Source organism: Polistes canadensis, unplaced genomic scaffold (genome assembly GCF_001313835.1).
Source record: "Polistes canadensis isolate GaletaPanama2010 unplaced genomic scaffold, ASM131383v1 scaffold_173, whole genome shotgun sequence".
NCBI lineage: Eukaryota > Metazoa > Arthropoda > Insecta > Hymenoptera > Vespidae > Polistes > Polistes canadensis.
This window is the reverse complement of record NW_014569720.1, coordinates 285181-302728: the sequence shown is the minus strand read 5'-3', so window position 1 is coordinate 302728 and position 17548 is coordinate 285181. Positions and strand designations below refer to the sequence as shown.

Here is a 17548-nt window from a genome sequence, read left to right as displayed (position 1 = left end):
GCAGGCTTTCATTTTTGCTTATTTGACTTTTCGGCTGCGCTCGTTCGTTCGTTCGTTCGTTCGTTCGTTCGTTCGTTAGCTCTTCTTCGAGGGCTATCGAAGCACGCTACGATAGAAATAATTTTTCACTATAACTTCGGCCACGACGACGAACCAATCGAAAAATCTTCGACTCAAATATATAACTACCATCATTTCTTCGTCCTAGCTATTTGCAATTTTTTACTTATTTTCTACTCTTTCATCATAGTTTCGTGTATATCTATTTGAAGCGAAAGGTGTCGAAGGAAAAGTCAAAACTTTCGTAGTAATCGAGAAACATAGTCAAATTTGGATCATTCACGATTCGGACCCCAGAATTTTCAGTTGGTTCTTCTTGGTAACTAGGTCGTACCGATCCAACACCGTGCATCCATCTCTTCTAAGCACTTTCGGAAGTGCACTAGCATTCGATAGATCCAACCGGCCCCGTTCTCCTCTTCCACCCCGTTGCCTAGTACCGCGGAATGAGAAGGTCTCTTCTCTCACGATCTCGAATCTCATCGACGAAACGTTACGATTGAAAATAAAATTATTCAACCGTTTTAGTCGCTAGTCGAATTTCAGGATTCGAGTGTACGTATATATATATATATATGTGCGCGTGTATATATATCATTTCTTCTTTCGAATGGTTTCTCGAAAACAGCTAGCTGGAAATCGTCGGCGGTCCACGGGGTTCTTCTCAACTCGTCCGTAAACCGCACACTCGCGAGCCACGAAAACCACTCTCGTTATTTACACCAACCGAGATGATACTACTATATAGGCACACACAGTTCGAGCGTGCAACAAAACCGCGTTGTCGCATCGATCAACAACGGCTATGGTACCTATAAACGAACGAAACGTAAGTAACAGACGTATATATACGTATAGGTTGTTTCAAAAACGCATGTCAATACTTCAGGAGTATATTTGCACATTCGAACGGATCGAAAATGTCATATGATTATTTGCCATGCGACAATTTTTACCTATTTTAATGCGTAAACTTACCCCCTGAAGTGTTGGCACGTATTTATGAAAAAACATCCCTGTCATCAAAAAAGGAAATGCGTTTCCAATCGAAAATAAATAGACGATGATTTTGCTGATACGATAGTTATTAAAAATACACTTCGATCAGATAATAGATAATGAATGTGATGGTGGGGATAGAGGAAGGTAAAAGAAAGAAGGAACGGAACGAATCGATTGGCTAGCTTCGTCGAAGGAAGATGGCTAATTAGGATGTAATTAAAATTAAATCGGCCGGGCCATCGGCTACCATCAGCGCGAGCGATGCTCGCGTTTTAGTCGTGAATATCGAGAGAAATGGAGGAAGAGGAGGAGGAGGAGATGAAGGCGGTGGGCTAGGGGGAGAGTTAAGAGAAAAAAGGACGATGAAAAAGATAGAAAAAGAGATAGAAGGGAGTGGGTGGTAGGTGGATCTCGTCCGCCATATTCTAACTCCAGCATCGCCATCGCCATTGGCAGTAGCAGCAACAGCATTCTCTCTCTCGCGGGCTATCGTATTATTAATAAAATATTATATAACGCTTTATATAAAAAAAAGAGAAAAGGAAAAAGGAGAAGGAGAGAGAGAGAGAGAAAGAGAAAGAGAGAGAGAGAGAAAAAAGTGCGGGCTAGTCGAAGCGTGGGCTGGGCGATCGGGGCACGAAGCAGCGGCGTTCGTCGAGCCGGATGAAAGGAGATGGTCGAACGTGGGGTGGATTGGAGCAGTGCTACCGACGGTGTGTGCCGGCACTCGTTAGTGGTAGTGGTGAAAAGCGGCGAAGGGAACTCGGAAAGGGGTTTCAAACGAAGGAGGAGGGATGGGAGGCTGGGTTTCGAGGATAGCTTGGTTCGAGACAGGCTCGAATAAACCACAGATACGCGACCATAGCGGAAGAGAGAGATAGACAGAGAATAGAGAAAAGAGGGAGACAGAATTACGGCTTCTCTGTACGATATATTGCGACTAAACCAAACTGACGGAATGCCAAAACTTTTTTGTAATTAAATTTTTCACCGTTACGCCAGAACGAGCATGAGAGAGAGAGAGAGAGAGAGAGAGAGAGAGAGAAATATCGAAAAGGGAAGGGGGACCGTAGATAGAGAGAGAGTATATAACTAGGGTGGTGGAAATGGGCGAGGATGGTTAGTGGTGGCTGATGGTCGTTCGAGAACGACTCTCTTCTCGACATCGACGATATCTGTTAATATGACGTCACTACCCGTATCCTCTCTTTCCACTTTTTACCTACGCCCTCCTGCACCCTTCTGCACCCTTCTGCACCCTCCTGCACCCTCCTCTTGCTCTTCCACCTTCTATCCTCCTTCTTCCTCCTTTCTCTTTCTCTTTCTCTTTCTTTTTCTCTTCTTTCTTTATACGATGACCCTTTGTAATGAAGCGAGCACGATTAGTTGCGATTAAAAGGGTTGAGTATGGTATTGACGATAGAACACTTCCTTTTTCTCTCTCCCTCTCTTATCGTTTCGATATTAAATTCTGTCAGACGTTCTGATTACTAGCGTGTAGTCGCGTATCAGCTCCGAAGGGATTCACTTTGTCACTGCGTTTTCAAGGATTCGGGAAAAAGAGTTAAAAAGAAAGAGAGTGAGCGATTTCCACGTCCAATAATCTTTGTAATTCACTTATCCTTCAGGATAAAGTCGCGCGTCTCGTCATTTTAACGTACCTACTCCAATTTGTATGAAATTAATGGAATCTTAATCGTTACGCGTATAAGAGTTAAATTTAGTTTTTCTCCTGGATTAATAGAAAAATTATTAATATTTTGCGAATATAATAAATAGACATATATATATATTATACAGGGTGTAACAGGATAAGTAGGTAATAATGTAGGGGTGGTTTCAACACATCAAAACAAAAAATAAAGTTCGTGCATATATATATGTTTAATATTTTTATAATAATATTAATTATTATATATTATTGTTATAGGTATAGGTATATATATGTGTGTAGCATACATTTGCAAAGTCCACACGAAATATCGCCTTTTCGCGAAGCTAAGCCAATGGAACGCTGAAACTTTTCCGTAATGAAATTTTTTAGCACGTCGGTGATGCGCGACGAGAGCGGCAACAGGATGAGGAAAAGGGCTAAAGGGGGTTGGGGAGAGTATGGTAAAGAAAAAAAGAGAGAGAGAGAGAGAGAGAAAACTACTCGCTTATATCGTTCTACCTTCCTCATACTTTCCTATCGTCGTGGCTTCTGTTGGTATAGTCATCGATTTTTTCTCGCCTACCTCTTCTCTTTTTCTTTTTTCTCTTATTTTCATTCACCGATCTTCTGTGTAAAAAGATCTACGTATATATGTATGTAAATATATATGTATTATATGTATGTGGTGTATCTCGTTGAAGATCGTGATATCTTAGTATATACTTGGATATTTGATTTATTTTTCTTTCAATTTATATCATTTTTTGTTGTTGTCTTATTTGGAAAATGTGGAAGGTATGTGTTTTTTGAAATTTATTATGTTTATTAATATCTATTAGAAATATTCTTTAGTAATGATATGTTTAAATGGAACATTTTTTTAATGTGCTACTTGATAAAACTTTCATATATTTATATAAAATTAAAAGTCAAAATCTTAAGATTAATAATTGAAGTAAATGAAATGAGCAAATGAATAATTTTATATTATAAACGTCATTAAATTATGAAGATAAATATACTCGTGTTTCTCTTCGTTAATATGTTCATTATAATAATTACCTCTACGTGATATGCTTTACTGTAAAATTAAGAGGAAGAGAGAACGATAATAAAGGATAGAAAATTTCGATGAATTTTTCATCAACTTTTCAAAATAAACAAATATTCAATTATTCTTGCGTGTTTTTTTTTTTTTTACAAACAATTAGACGCTAGAAACTTGACTCGTTTGAAATAACGAGAGAAAAAGAGACATCAACGAGAAATAAAAATAAAACAAAGAATTTGTAATCCAGAAATAATATGCGGAAAGGAAATAAAAAAACATATGCTACATAATATGCGGAGACTTGCACCAAATTCGCCAGAAATTTGCATAGGAACGAAGTAAAGTACTTTTCGTGGAAAAGAATAAATTATCTTACGAGGTAATTAGAATTTTCCTAGTACGGTTTTCATTACGCGCCCGTAAACGTACGAATTTTCTTAATATTAGCTACCACATTCTTTTCTTTATTTCTTTTTATAATAAAATGCATTAAGTAATACGTTTAGTAATGTAATATATTAAATAATAAAATAATGAATGCATTTAATATGTTATCGCGTTAAGTGTGTATAAATGTTTCAATATAGTATATACGTTCAAAATATATTGAATATATAAATGATTAAGTTTATAAACTGGCTAAAAAATCTAAAGTATAAGAATAAAATGAAATCAGAAATTTTGGTAAAATCAAATCGCGTCTTTATAATATCATAGAAAAAAATCATGTTCACTGTCGTATTCGCGATAAGAGATTTAATTACAATATTCCGTGCAGCCGTCTAGTCGTAAATGGAAAGGAATTTGAAGTGAGAGAAAGAGAGAGAGAGAGAGAGAGAGAGAGAGAGAGAGAGAAATGAAGACTAAAAAAGGATAGGAGAGAAAAAAGCTATAGGAAAAAATGGAAAGTAAAAAAGAAAAGGCACATGTGGTAGATTCCGCAGCAGCCACCATGCGGTCGTTGCTCGGATAGGTGAATTGCAGACCGAACAGTACCACTAACCCCACCACCACTCCTTCTTCGATGGATGAAAAATGTGTAATTTTTATTAATTGTACCTTTATTAATTTCCGGCCCCGTTTAACTAGCTTTACAGGAGATCGGTGCTATATAGTATAGAAGTGAGAAATCCAGTTGCGAGAATACAGATAGAGACAGAGATAGAGAGAATAGAGATGCAGTAAGATATATATATATATATATATATATATATATATATATATATATAGCGTATAGTCGGGGGTGTTAGGGGAGAAGGGAAATGGTTGGTTTGCTACGCGGTGCACCACCGAGTCCTGCACCACTTCCGGAGATATATAATGTATATATACATATTATATATATACATATTATATATATACATATTATGTATATATACATAATACATATATATATATGTAGAGAGAGAATCGTAACAGTTATGTACATATACTAGCATCTGGTAGTAATAGGTGTGCGTGCGTGCGAATCCTTCTCCGCCCTGCGTTCCATCCTCTTCCCTTGAACGCACAGATGTGTCCATATTCGCGTTAACGTGAGTCTTATCGCATATACGATACATTATGCGACCGCTTATTTAGACTTATGATAAGACATAGGTATTCTATGCTGTTGAATAAATACGGATTAACATAAGGATCTTCGTTAGAGGAGCAATGAAGAATATGAAATGATTAATAAGTTTTCAAATGAAATATATGATATTAAGTGGAGATATAGTTCTTGTCAATTTTTCAATGAAAATCCGTAGGAACTTTTTGAGTAATCCAATATAACAAATCTAGCGATGATAATTCTAGCGATAATATTAATCTCAAATCTGTAGGACACTTGAAACTTGTAATTGTTTGTGTAAAATAGACATTTCAGCTCATGTCATCGTATTACTTTTCGTTGATTTTGATGTATACTTTAATACAACGATAGTATATAACTATAGTATATACACATTATGTAGACCAGACGAAAACGGTATACCCACAAGGTGAATCGTAACGCCGCCACTCGTAGAGGAGAGACCGTCAACTACGTTACTCGCTTTGTGCTTCCCGATGCACCCAATGCACCCGATGCATGCTCGTGAATAGGCATGCGAACACGTGTGTGTGTTTATATATAGACAGGGGTATGTCTGTGGTTGTACGTATGACGCGCGGATGCGGCTACATAGTCGATATATGTGCCACGCGACAATATCGTGTAATTACCCCTCTCTCTCTCTCACTCTCACATGCATATACTGCCTTTCGATGCACTACTTTGTTTACGTGTGTATAGGTTCGCTTGGGTATTACACGTCGCATACATATATACATATCTCTATACACATGCGCATATACATACATGCATCTATATATACATACTTGTATATATAGTAATGCGAATTTCTCTCTCTCTCTCTTTCTCTCAGAACGTGTATATATATATGTTACTGAGAACGGCCCTCGACCCGCGCGAGACTTACGTCGTAGGTTATGTATGTACCACAGCATCCCTTTCGTATCGCATACTATACCGTTGCTTATTTTTAATATTGATATATATACACACATAAATGCACACATAACAGCAGACAGAGGAGGTGAGCGGCCCTTAGAAATTCTGACGCGTTGAAATCCCTGAAAGTAGGGATTCCAGCAGAAGTATGTCGAACCTCTTTCCTTCTTTTCTTGTTTCGAACATAAATTATGGATCGATATAGGAGTGTTTTTGCTTACGCGAAATCTTCATTCGTTTTATTCATCTTCTTATTCGGGAAGAAAATGATTATACCTGTTTATTCTTTCCTTATAGGTATACATATTGTGTCTATATCATACTTGAAATAAAATAGAATTAATTGAGAAAAACATGTCTTTTTTTCTGTACTCGATCTTTTAGATTATATTGTTGACGTTCGTAAATATAATTGAGTTCACGAGTTAATCTTGAAAATCTCAAATAACGATCAGTATATATTTATTCGTTTATCCATATCCACATTCGTCTCGCCTTATATTCGCGATATAATAAATTACATATCGAGACGGATTACCCTCGAGTTTGCAATCGTACTCTGTAGACTCGCGAGAGGCGACGTATCTTCGATACTCTTAATCTCCGAGCTTTCCTGTAATCTCGAGTTGTACAACACACAAGGAATTCATGGATCGCCGAATTCGGTTCTCGATACGAGATTTTCCCAAGAACGGTTCATCCACACACACAATAGGTGTATAGATACACATATAGATGAACGTATACATATGGATAGGTTTACAAGCATAGAGGTTTATCCTGGTAAGCTTAAGTCATCGTGAAATCGGTCGCATAGCAAGGATGCTACTCCTCGGTGGAGTAGTCCAGAACTTTTGCTGGTGGACCGACGTTTACGTCCATCTTTCGCATAGCTACGGAATGTCAGCGACCAATCGTTCGAGATATTCGAAAGCAAATAAATCGGCTCTTCCTATTCGATTCGACGAATCGCTCGGAAGGATCTTCGACGATTCACTCGTTGACGAACTTTGGACCTTTCGCTCATACTCTTCAATTCATGGATCTTTCTCTCATACCCTTATTTTCGCTCCTACCCTTCAATTCGCAATCCCTCAACCCCGTTCGAGGAATTATTTCGAAGCGTGGAGCATCGTTCTCCATCGAATTAACTCTCGAGTACGTTCCACTTTCGTTCGTTCGTTCGCTCCTCTTTTATCCTTGTCCCTTTTTCCCTTCTTCCCACCCCCTTCAACGTCCCTACGTTTTCCCAATTATTCCCTTCTTTGTCACTTGTACAACTCGTCGTTTCCCTCTTACCCTTTTGCAACCATTCATCCTCTTCCCTTTTCCTAACCTTTCCAAACTCGTTCTCTCTCTCATACCATGGAAGTACTTGTATAACGTTACCAGTAATTTAATAACGGCCGAAAGGACCCAGTAATCGAAACCGGAAGTTCACGCAAATGAGGAAACCTCATCGTGGTGTCGAGGAATAGAAGAGGAAGAGGGTCTGCGGAAACGGGGTGGGATAAGAAGGAGGAATCCAGAGTCACGAGTCTCGACCATTGTCGAACGGTGTAATTTTCACGTGCGCGCTTTCTATTGAATCTGCATAACGAACTCGATACCCGATATGAAGGATACACGTGGCGGGGAAAAGGGCTTACCGATTCTCGGGTGACCGGAAATCGATCGATCGACCGTCTCAACTCGAGATCACTTTTCGTTACGATCGGTAATTGTATTTTAGTCGACGTTGCTCCTTTCTCTCTCTCTCTGCCCATTTTATTTTTCCTTTCCTTCTTTAACCGTGGCTTTGTCATTTTTATTTTTCAAACGATCCAATTCAAATTCTTTGCTTTCGCGATATTAATTTGTCGAGATTTTCATTGCAAGAAGAATATTTTATAAGAGCGTTTTCCAATTGTTAGATAATGAATTTTCCATCTAATACCGAATGCTTTGACACCGTGGACGATGTTCGATCTATTTTCGTAGCTTGTACTGGCAAGTGGTGCCGCGTTATATCGTAGAAAATAACGATAACCAGTGTTTCTGACGTAATAGCATATCGTAAACAGTCGCGTGATTTTCGTCAAAGGGAGGAGGACGACGACGACGACGACGAGAACGATGATGATAGGTCGCCATGAAACGGGACAGTAGTCCAAGGTCCTTTGGAAATCGGAATTTATCGACGTTTCACTTTCCTTACGAGCACGACGATTCTGATATATTTCGTTCATGCTTCTGACATACCGCATTCAAACGGATTATTATATTCCCGTCGACGCTCGAATCATTTCCGAAAGGATTCTACCAAGTTTTGTCAGAATTTGTGGATAAATTCAATATTTATTTAATTGATGTACGCTTACCTTTGTAGGTATAAAAGAAAGTTTTAAAAATGAATGAAAGTTTAGTCCTGATCGCGCGATCTTTTGTGAGGTCGGAAAAGACCGAGGTGGTATAATGTGCCGAGGTAGGTTTTCTGTTCGGCACGTATAGCGGATTTGGAAATCCCTCAATTTGATGAATGGCCGTGGGTGGTCGTCGCAGCAATGCCGAGGCCGTCGTTCGAACGCGCGACGCTATGATTAATACTCGCCTAAAGCGGTGCCTCCGAGGGCACCCTCTCTCCCTTTATCCCTTAATCGCGCAGTCTTCTTCCCACTCGTCGTGTCCTCCCTCCGTTCCCAGACTCTTTCCTTTTTTTCAACCATTTCTTCTTATAATCTTTCCTATGTGCCTGTAAACATGAAAAAGAACAGAGAATGAACTTTGCAAACATCTTCAATCCGAACGTGATTTACAAGATTTTAACTCTTTGACTATCAAAGAAATTTCTTTCCAATTTTTCCTGGGAGTATCGATAATTCGAAAATGTCTACCTGGTTAACGATTATCAAAGGGTCTTACCGAGTGATCCTACAAGTTAGATCAGTTTTTATTTACTTAGCAAAATGCACCGAAAATTTCCCTTTTTGCGAATTTAAAATCAGCCCTGAAAAAAGCATTAGCACAGTTTCCAGGTCATTCCGTTCTTCGGTATAAGATTGTATTTTTATTCGCCTAACTAGATATTTCCATCAATCGTGTCGTTGGCATTTAGTTCGACGACCCGCGGATATGTAAGCAAAGTATATAAGTATATATACATGTATATACTTATAAACGTCAAATATTTCTACTTCCTGTTGTCGTTCAAGCTCTCGATTCACTAAATCATTCTCGGATCGACGAAAAAATCAATAATTGACGTTGTAAAGGTTTTTTCTTTCTCTCCCGAATATAATTCAAAACCTAAATACATGCACACACGTATGCAGATCTCTTTTTATATAAATACCTACTATCCCAATGTTCCCTAAATGATGATTGTACAAAAGCAGAGATAAAAGTAAGTAAAAGAAGAAGTTTTTCTCTTTCCGTAGATCGAGAGATAGAAAGATCCATAGTTAGGATAATACCTAGCAGGTATAAAAAAAAAAAAAATAAAAAATGAAAGAGACGGGGAGGAATAAATCGTCATAATCGCGAGGACTCCCGTCGGACGCACGTACGCGTTCGAGTTTCGGATTAACCTCCATCGATGTCCGTCGACGGCCAGTTGGAGGAGGATGGGAATAGATGGGGGTGGGAATAGATGGGGTTGGGTGAAGGGAGGAGAAAGTTCGTAGGTGGTAGCATCGCTATTCCAACGCTTCTCTTCCATCCCTTTTTAGCTCATAATCGGTCGCCCTCTCTTCTACGTGCTCCAGCTTCCCCCACGTCCCTTCTTCCTTCTCCATCGCTCGAATATAAAATATACACGTTGCTGGATATCCTGACTAGCTCTTTGTATATACACGGATCCGTGTATAGATTCGCGCATACTCCTATACGTATGGGTCCCCGCGTGCAATGGCGAGAGAGAGAGGGCGAGAGAGAGAGGGAGGAAGGCATTGTGTTTATATGCATATCGGGAGGCTCCGACTCCCTTGTACTCCAACTCGGCGTTTTCCAATATTCGAGCCGAAACTCTCGACCGAAAAGCCCGGCCTTCGAATCCCAACGTTCTCCTCCTCCACCTCATACTCCAAGCCCATCCTCTCTTCCTCTTCCTCTTCCTCTTCCTCTTCCTCTTCCTCTTCCTTCCACTCGTTCCACCTTTCGTTTCCACCTTCCCCCACTTTCAACCCGTCCGATTCTCTGCTCCGGTAACCGGTCAAAACTATCTCTTTCTCTCCACCACATACACACGTATATGTGTACACTTTCTATATATATACTTATATACCTAGGTACGCTCCTTGTAAATCGAACCGTCATATTTGGACAAAATCGAACGTATCCTGCCTAAACGTTATTCCCTCCCAACAGCTAGCTATCCACCTAGCTATCCACCTAGCTATCCACCTAGCTATCCACCTACCTACGGTACTTGCTTTCTCTCTTCGCACAGCCACCCACTCGAAACATTTATTATAAGCCTCGGCCTCGTCGGAAAGTATTATTCGTGCCGTACGCGGGACCCACCGTCGTTTCCCGCATACGGTTCGACCTTTTCCACCCAACGCCGGAGAGTTCCCCCCCCCCCCCCGGATAATACCACGAGAGAGAAAGAGAGAACGCAGACGAGTAAACCGTGTGCCAGCTGTATTTCTTTTCGACTTTTCCGAGCTTGGCTCTCTTACGAGCTATTACGATTCGTTTTAATTTTTCCTCCCTACTCTTTCCCAACCCCTTTATAACTCCTACCCACCCTCTATTTCTTCTCTCTCTCGATCATTCGGTTTTATACAGAGATTTCGATGCTCCTTCATGCTAGGGAATAACGTAGTCGTCTAAAACGTTCAACGAACAAAACAAAAAAAAAACAAGAAAAGAACAAAAAAACTCTCGTATGAAAATTCTTTCTCCGATCCCTCCCCCTCTCTTTGGCGCTCTTTTGCGACAGAATAAATAACTTGTAACGTCGTTAGAAAGAGAGATCGATAGGTCGATCCGGCGAGTGTCTCGTCAAGCGACCTTTTCGTGGCACCAACCGGGAATTCAAAGGACGCTGTCGACGATGTCTCCCATAAAAAAAACATCATGTAGAGTAAGAGAGAAGATAGGAAGTTCTGTCCGAACTGACGCTAAAATTCTGGTTAGTGCCCAAAGGATTTTTATTCCTGATCTCTTATTCTTCCTCTCTCTCTCTCTTTATTCGGGATTGAAATAGTAATATGTTATTGGTAAGTCCTCCTTTTACATTGGCAGCGCCAATAAATGCTGCAGACAGGTTAACGAACCACGTACATGGCGTGTGAGATATCTCTGTGTCTTTTCAAGTGAGGACTCCGAGGGAGAGAGAGAGAGAAAAGAGGGATAGAAAGGAATGTAGAAAAAGAACAGGGCAAAGGTACGAATAGGTGGATAGATGGATGGATGGATGGATGGATGGATGGATGGATGGATGGATGGATGGATGGATGGGTGGATGGATGGATGGATGGGTAGATAGGTTGAGATATAGATGGATGCAGAGATGGTCCTGTCGTTGTGGTTGCAAAGGGAGTCCAAGAGAGTACTGATAAATAGAAAGAAAAATATAAAAGAAAGATATAAATAAATAGGAAAAGGGAGATAGGGGGGTGCATGGGGGTACGAGAGAGGTGGTGGCATCGCTAAACTGTCGACTTGAAGCTTTTAATTCGCGATCAAAGGCACGTAACGGTCCGTCGGAAGCCTTTCGGCGGCGCCACTCTTTCCGACGTCAAAATTACTTTTAAAATTCCCTCTCTTCCGATCGGTACCCATTTCTCCACCACGAACCAGTCTCTTCCTCTCTATCTCTCTCTTTTTCACCAGAACCGTCCACTTCAGAGCTTTATAACGTGTTCGGCGGATACGAGCCATGAAACGAATTCGGTCGTCGGCTAAGGAAAAAAGAGGAAAAACGAACGAACAGGTGGTTACGTCAAAGGTAATCGACTCTCTTTCTCTGTCTTTCGGTCCCTTTATCTCTGTCTCTGTCTTTTTCTATCATATCTATATACATAGACTCCCTGTACTCGATCGAATTCAATAATAACGAATAGCGGACGAATTTCTTCTTCTCTAAGGTAGACGCGTTAAAGTTTCTCCCGATTAATCGTCTGGTTATTACCACAACCTTTACTTTTTTCCAAGAGAGAGAGAAAGAGAAGAGAGAGATTTGAAAGATTTCTGATAATTAACGATCGAGTTAGATAAAACTCAAGAGGTTTGATTGCTTCTCGTAATGGTTTAGAGACGAGGGCAAATTTCTGCAAATTTCAAGGGAGTAATCGTTCGGGTCCTTTTTGTGTTAATCAAAATATATTGCGAAATGTATATTTTTATAAATAAAATATGTTTCAGGATTTTGGACATTGCAACTATCGACCATTGGGTCAGATTTTTCGGAAATTTGATAAATGGATTCATAAAGAAAGAAAGTACGAAGGGCGAAGGAGCAACGCACAAATTATTTGTTCTTATAATTTTCTTATTTTTGTGTCATGTTCTCTACATTATTTATCGGACGAGAAGACGGAGATAAACGCGATTCTTTTCCCCCGTCCGTTCCGAACTAAAACTTGATGAGCTTGCACGCACTAACTATCTCTTCTTTTCAGGTGAAAAAAAAGAAAGAAAAGAAAAGAAAAGAAAAGAAAAAAAGAAAAGAGAAAGAAAAACGATCACCCGCGAGCATCGTTCGCGAGACAACACGAATGTGATAGTATAGTAATAATAGTAGTAGTAGCAGTAGCAGCAATAGTGGTAGTAGTTGCTTTTGGAATTTGACAAAAGCTCGCGAATCGAGATATCGAGCCGAACGCGAAGAGGAGAGAAGTTGCTCGACGGTGTTGTCTCGCTTCGACGGTGCTCGAGGAAAAGGGAAATGCATGGGGAAGAAAGAGAGAGAGAGAGAGAGAGAGAGAGAGAGAGAGAGTGAATGGGAGAGAGAGAAAGAGAGAACGAAAGAAAGGAAGGAAGGAAGAAAGAAAGCAACACTAAACGGCAATGGTTCGCGAAGCTGCAGGAGCTTCGCCATGGTGTTCCTTCTATATGTGTATACACGATGCACCACTCACACATACGTTCCGACAATTGGAACGCCTCCTCCTTCTTTTTCCAGAGATGCTCGGTCCGCGGTTTCACGGATTGACGAGACGATGCTACGTAGCACCTTTTAGCCAACTCTAATTTAACGAGCTACGACTCTCCATCGAACAATATCGAATATATCGATTCGCGATATTTTCCACCAATTCGAACTTTCAAATAAAATGAAAAAACTAACGAATTTGTAGGTACCTACTTCGTTCAGTTCTCGATCGATCTTGGTCACCCCTTTTTCTACAGGAGCACGGTCCAAATTTCTACGAACATTTTAATAACAGAAAAAAACAAACAAAAATTAAATATATATATGTATATATGTATACTTATATATATATATATATATATATATATATTTAAATGTGAGAAGACAATTTCAAGAAAAGCAGAGATTAGTATGGTACGTGCTGCCGATGATACGATTTTTCTTTGGAAATTGTCAAGTAAGCCTCTATTCGTAGTCAGTACACAACGCGTTTATTACGTGCTAATAAGGGAAAAGGAGAGAACAAAAAATATAAAAAAACCGAAAGAAAGAGAAGGGATTTACTCTAGCGACAATGTACGCCCCGAGGATTGCACTTGATTTTAAATGGAAAAAGAAGAAAATCTATAGAAATGAACGAATAAAGTAAACAATGAGACGAGAAAAAAAGAAAAAAATTGAAAGAGAGAGAGAGAGAGAGAGAGAGCTTTGACCTTGTAAGCCGGCGTTTACTGATACGAGTATAACGTTGTATATTTTAACGAACAAACAAAAAGTTTAATAGTAAATAAAAAATATTAAAGAAGAAAGTACAAAGTACGATTAGTTAATCAAATTTCTACTTTATACGCGTTCCATTGATCGGCAACTTTAAATTGAAATTTCAACTTAAATTTGAAATGATCAAAATGTCGATTCAAATTGAAGAACATTTATAAATTACGGGGAAGAAAAAAGGATTTCCGAAAGAATTGTAGCGAAGGGAAGAAAAAGATGGAGATCTTTTATGTTGCACGTAGGCTTCAATTAAATCCTAAATTCTTGACAACTATATATTTTAAACTTTGTGATATTTTTTGTAGAAACATAATAACTGTTCTAAGCATATATTGGAAATGATTAAAAGAAAAAGACGAATCGTGGACGACGGCTTACAAGGATCGGCCGTTTGTCTCGCGGAAAGGGGGTGCCAGATAGAAAACGTCATTCGTGTTCTCTACGTAAAGAGAAATAAAGAAAAAAACAAGAGAAATAGAGAGAGAGAAAGATGAAGAATGAAAGAATCGAGTGAATGATGAAGAGAGAAAGAGAGAGAGTGAGAGAGGGATTAAAAAAGGGTATGAGGGGACAGACATAGAGAGATAGAGACAAGGATAGAGGTTGGCGTAAAAAAAGCTTACTTGAAGGAACGATAATGATTATAATAATGACGACGATTACGACGACGATGATGATGATGATAATAATAATAATAATAATAATAATAATAATAATAATAATAATAATAATAACAATAATAGTGATTCTAATGATATAACGGCGACGATAATATTAATCAATAATAATAATAATAATAATATGAAGCAGAAAAGCAGCTGGGGAAGTAAGAAAAAGGGAGAGAGAGAGAGAGAGAGAGATAATACATATATATATATATATATATACATATATATATGGAAAAGAAAAGAATATTGTCGCTTATTTCGTTTCTCGTCAGCTCTCGAAAGGCCGTCGTCCGTCCTGACCCTACCAAATATGTTTTGCATTGCAGACTACCAGATGCGCAATGTTAACGTGAGATCGGTCAACTCTAAACGAAGGAAAACACCCTCCTCTTCCTGCTTGTGAGTCTCTCAGTTTCGGTGTTTCGTAATAATTCCACCTATGATAAACCACACATACTTATATTGTTCATTATAACCCGATTATACTTATGGCATTGTTTGTAATGGATCGAAACGTATTACATATATATTTATATATACATATACATGGGTGCATATATATATATATGTATATACATACGCATATACAATAACCTCTGACCTTGCCTTTATAGTATATATATATATATATATATATATTTTTTTTTGGAACGAAAAGTTGTGCGCGCATACGCGTATGCGTGTGTGCGCTTATTATACATATACGCTCTCGTACACGTATGCATGCGCGTACGTATATACTTATATACATATATATTTTGTCTTACACACACGTTTAAACATGTATATTTACAAACTTATATACTTTGCCGCTTGATAGTTAATATCAATTCCGTATAACAATCTACAAATATAATATAATATATTACTCATTTTTTCTACACACACGTCTTGTCTTTGCATAAAATTGTGTTCTTTTAGTTTAATCCTTTTGTAAAATTCATTGGCGGATCAAATATTTATCTAATGTTTTTCGCGTTAATACGAAAATCTTTCATTTGTGATCCAAATGACGATTATTTCCAAAGTACGCGAATTCGTGTTGGGATTGAAATTTCAATGATGTAAGCCTTTAAATGCCGTTTAAACAATCGGGGAAATGTTTAAACCGAATTATCTATTATTATTCGAACGATATCAGTGATTAACCCCGTCGAGCCAATTACGAGTTTCGAAAAAAATCGATCGTGACTCGATTACGCGAGCATAATACGTAAACGACGTTTAAGTATATGCATATATACATAGAAATATTAATACATAGAAATGGATCGATCGATCGATCGATTCGTAAACCGTTTTTTCATTAATCGTTTCATTTTACATCTCACAGCCATTCCTCTCTCTCTCTCTCTCTCTCTCTCTCTCTCTCGTGTGAAATACGATTTCAAAGGAAAGGGATGAAATATCTACACGAATGGGATGTCATGTCGGAAAGTTTGATTTTGTTTTTTCTTTTTTTGTCTTCTTTCCTTTTTCTACCCTTTTTTTTTCCTCTTTACTCCATTTTCTCCCTCTCCCTCTCCCTCTTTTCGATATCGAGCCGTCGTAAAATACATATATATATAGCATATATAATTTCGTTCGAATGAAAAAAAACATTTGCAAGAAAACGAATATAAAAGAAAAAAGATTGTGGTAGAATTTGATTAACGATTAATCGATTGTAAAAAAAGGGAAACGTTAGCAGACGTACGCTGCACGCGTTTCCCTTTCTTTCATTTTTTCTAACTTGATCGAACTCGATCGCTGTTAGTTCAAAACTAACCCAACGAAGGATCTCACGTTGCTCTTCGTAGTAGAGGAATCAAGGATGTCCTGCGATTGCAGGCCTCATTCGCAGGACATTTTCCCTCGGGCATGTCGAACAATGTGAGATTCGCAATCGGCGAACGAGGATCGATTATTACTTTTTTTTTTCTTTCTTTCTTTCTTTCTTTCTTTCCTATTTTATTCTTTCCCTATATTTTTCTTTTTCTTCAATAATTTCAATTTCGTATCTTGAACTTTCTTGATCAAATTGGACGGCGGCTCGATCGTACATTATATTTCTAATATTATTTAATGATATTAATAAAAAGCCATTTCGAAAATGAATATTCTCTCTCATCGAAATTCATTTCTTTCACATTTTACAACGTTTTACAGTTCCTCATTTTTCCCTTTGGTTTCTTTTTCTTTTTCACTTTCTCGTCAAGATTATAATCAAATTACGACGTCTCGATTACGGAAAAATTCATCTTCCTTTTTTTTTACTTTTCTTTTCATTCCTATATCGTAATTCAATCGGACGATTTGGAGACAAAATTCATATATTTTCTCATGGAAATTGATTTCTTTTATTTTATGTAGTTGCTCTGTTCCTTTATCATTATTATTATTCTTATATTCCCTCACTTTCTCGCCGAAAATAATGTCTAATCGCGGAATCTTTCATTTTATTCTTTCATTCGACTATCGAACTTTGTAATCTGACGATTTTCAACAACAAATTCATTTTAAACGTTCATATTTTCTTATCCAAATTTAACATACGTTTTTTATTTTCATATCTCGCTAATATAATGCAATAGACAAGACGAGACGAAATGCAAACATTAATTTACATACATGTACACATAAATACATACAAAAATTGGACGACACCAAGATAATTAACAGATATAATAATATCCATGCACGTTCGCTGTACCTGTATGAACCGTATATTATATATTATCATACGTACATACATATATATACATATATATATATATATATA

At 38.2% G+C, this 17548-nt stretch overlaps 1 protein-coding gene and 1 long non-coding RNA gene across 2 annotated transcripts in view; both read left to right on the top strand.

Moving 5' to 3' along the window:
- The window catches only part of LOC106789262 (homeobox protein onecut), a 65208-nt gene that overhangs the window by 30217 nt on the left and 17443 nt on the right, over window positions 1–17548 (top strand). The window lies entirely within an intron of this gene.
- On the top strand, window positions 245–1627 carry LOC106789263. The gene is made up of 2 exons (XR_001381979.1): window positions 245–615; window positions 689–1627. It is a non-coding gene; the product is annotated as an uncharacterized LOC106789263 (long non-coding RNA).